The following is a 2,976-nucleotide window of genomic DNA, read 5'->3' as shown; positions in this document are numbered from 1 at the left end:
TTTATATAGTTATTTTCTTTTGACATTGTGGAGTTGTTTGCCATTAAAAGATTCCAATTGTCTTTAGTCAAATCCATCAATCTTTATCTCATGTATTTTTTTATATATAGAAAGGACTTACCTACTCCAAACCTAAAAAACCATTTTATATAGTTATTTTCTTTTGACATTGTGGAGTTGTTTGCCATTAAAAGATTCCAATTGTTTTTAGTCAAATCCATCAATCTTTATCTCATGTATTTTTTTATATATAGAAAGGACTTACCTACTCCAAACCTAAAAAACCCAAAACAAAAATCAAAAACCAAAGAAACCCCCAAACTTCCTTGTTTTCTCCTCCCCCTCTTTTTTATGGCTTTATTGAGAGATCATTCAAATACCATAAAATTCACCTTTTCTTTTTTGTGTGTCCCCCAAACTTCCTTGTTTTCTCCTCCCCCTCTTTTTTATGGCTTTATTGAGAGATCATTCAAATACCATAAAATTCACCTTTTCTTTTTTTTTGTGGCTGGCTGGTGTGGGGAGCCAAACCCTTGGTCTTGGTGTTATAACACCGCAATCTAACCAACTGAGCTAACTGGCCAGCCCAAAATTCACCCATTTAAAGTCTATTTTTTGCAGAGTTGTACAAAGTAACTTCAATCTAATTTTAGAATTAGAATCTCCCTTACTCCCAGCTTTAGGCAATCACTAATCTACTGTCTGGCTCTATAGATTTGCCTATTCCAGACAAAACTGAATTGTACAATTTGTGATCTTTTGTAACTGACTTCTTTCACTTAGCATAATGATTTCGAGCTTCGCCCATGCTGTAACATCTATCAATACTTGATCCTTTTTTATGGCTGGAACATATTCCATTTTATTAGTGGATAGACATCTGGGTTGTTTCCACTCTCTGGATATTATGAGTAATGCTGTTATGAACATTCATGTACAAGTTTTTGTGTAGACATATAACTTCATTTCTCTTGGGTACTGGAATTTCTGGGTTATGTGGTAACTCTATGTTTAGCATTTTGAGGAACTGCCACACTGTTTCAAACGTGGCTCACCATTTTACATTCCCTCCAGCAATGTATGCGGCTCCAGTCTCTCAGCATCCTCACCAACACTTGTTATTGTCTGTCTTTTATATTTTAGCCCTACTGGTGTGAAGTGGCATCCCATTGTGGTTCCGATGAGCATGTCTCTAGAGAATCATGATGTTAAGCATCTTTCATATGCGCATTGGCCATTTGTTTATCTTCTTCAGAGACATATCCATTCAAACACCTTGCCCATTTCTAATTGGATTGTTTGTCTTTATTCTTGAGGTATAGAGATCTTTACATATCCTGAAAACAAGTCCCTTATCAGATACATGACTTAAGTTTTTTTTTCTCCCACTCTTTAAGCTGTGTTTTCACTTAATGGCATAGTTTGCAGCACAAACTTTTTTTATTTTGATGAAGTCTAATTTATCTATTTTTTTCTTGTGTAGCTTGCACTTTTGCTATTGTTTCTAAGAAGGCTGTGCCTAACCCAAGGTCATAAAGATTTACTCCTATATTTTCTTATAGGAATTTTATAATTTCAACTCTTACATTTAGGTCTAGGATCCCTATGTAGTTAATTTTTGTCCACCTTTATTCTCTTGCATGCAGATGTCCAGTCGTTTTAGCACCATTTGTTGAAAAGACTTCTTTCCTTCGCTAGATGGTGTTGAGAGAGGCAGTCTTACGCTTGCAGTCTTTTGATCTCCGCTCAGTCAGCAAAAGAAACGGCCTTGGGCCTAGAGCTCTTCCTTCCCAGAAGATACAGAGCCCTCAGTCTGTGCTGAGCTTGTGACGTTGTGTGGAAATACCTTTCCTTGTTTCAGACTCAATGTGTTCTCCTTTGTTCTGCCTAAGCATGTGTGTCATATGGCACCTGGACAACCCCGCTGCTAAAGCTGTCCCCTGTGGAGAGGGGGCGGGGTCACAGAAGGGTGCTTGCAGGCCAATTGCCCTGTGTTGGCTGTTGGGGGGGCCCTGCTGGCCATGGGAGACCGATGCCCACTCCTGAACTGATCTTACTCTGTCCCTTCTTTATGTGTATAAAGCCTCATTCCCTCCAGTGTTGACTGTGCTGCATTTTTCTTGGTGACTCCAGTACCAAGATGCAGTGTGCAGAAGGAATCCAACTTCTGCTGCTGGTGATAGGCAACAGGCATCATTTGCTTGACAAATGGCCTTGGCACCCTTGTCAACAATCAATTGGGTATAAATCTGAGGGTCTCTTTCTGACTCCTTATTCTGCTCCATTAATCTGTGTCTATCCTCGTGCTTGTGTCAGTCTTGAATGCTGCAGCTTTGTAGCAAGGTTGAAGTTGGAAAGTGTGACTCCTCCAGCGTTTCCTTTTTCAAGTGTGTTTTAGTTATTCTGCGTCCATATGAATATTAGGGTCAGCTTGGTAAGTTCTGCAACAACAAGAAACCCAGGTTGGATTCTAACAGAAATCGCTTTGAATCTGTGGATCAATTTGGGGAATATTGCCATCTTAACAACACTAATTATTCTGAATGGGGAATATGTTTCCATTTATTGAGATCTTTAATTTCTTTCATTTCAACAATGTTTTGTAATTTTTAGTGTATGAGTCTTACATTTCTTTGTTAAATTTATTCCTAAGTATTTTATTCTTTTTGCTGCTATTATAAATCGGTTGTTTTCTTTTTCTTTCTTTTTCCTTTTTTTTTTTACAATGGAATTTTTTCCTTATCATTATTATTTTTTTAATTGACATAAAATTGTACATATTTATGTGTACATGATGTTTTGAAATATGCATATATTGTGGAATCACTAAATCAAACTAATTAACATATGTGTTACCTCACATATCAGTGTCATTTCTTAATGTTACTTTTAGATTTTTATTGCTAGAAATACAATTTCTAGAATTGTAGAAATACAATTAATTTTGTATATTAATCTTGTTTCCAGCTACATTGA

Source organism: Galeopterus variegatus, unplaced genomic scaffold, assembly GCF_000696425.1.
Source record: "Galeopterus variegatus unplaced genomic scaffold, G_variegatus-3.0.2 Scaffold715, whole genome shotgun sequence".
In the NCBI taxonomy this organism is placed as follows: domain Eukaryota; kingdom Metazoa; phylum Chordata; class Mammalia; order Dermoptera; family Cynocephalidae; genus Galeopterus; species Galeopterus variegatus.
This window is presented reverse-complemented; position numbering follows the sequence as displayed.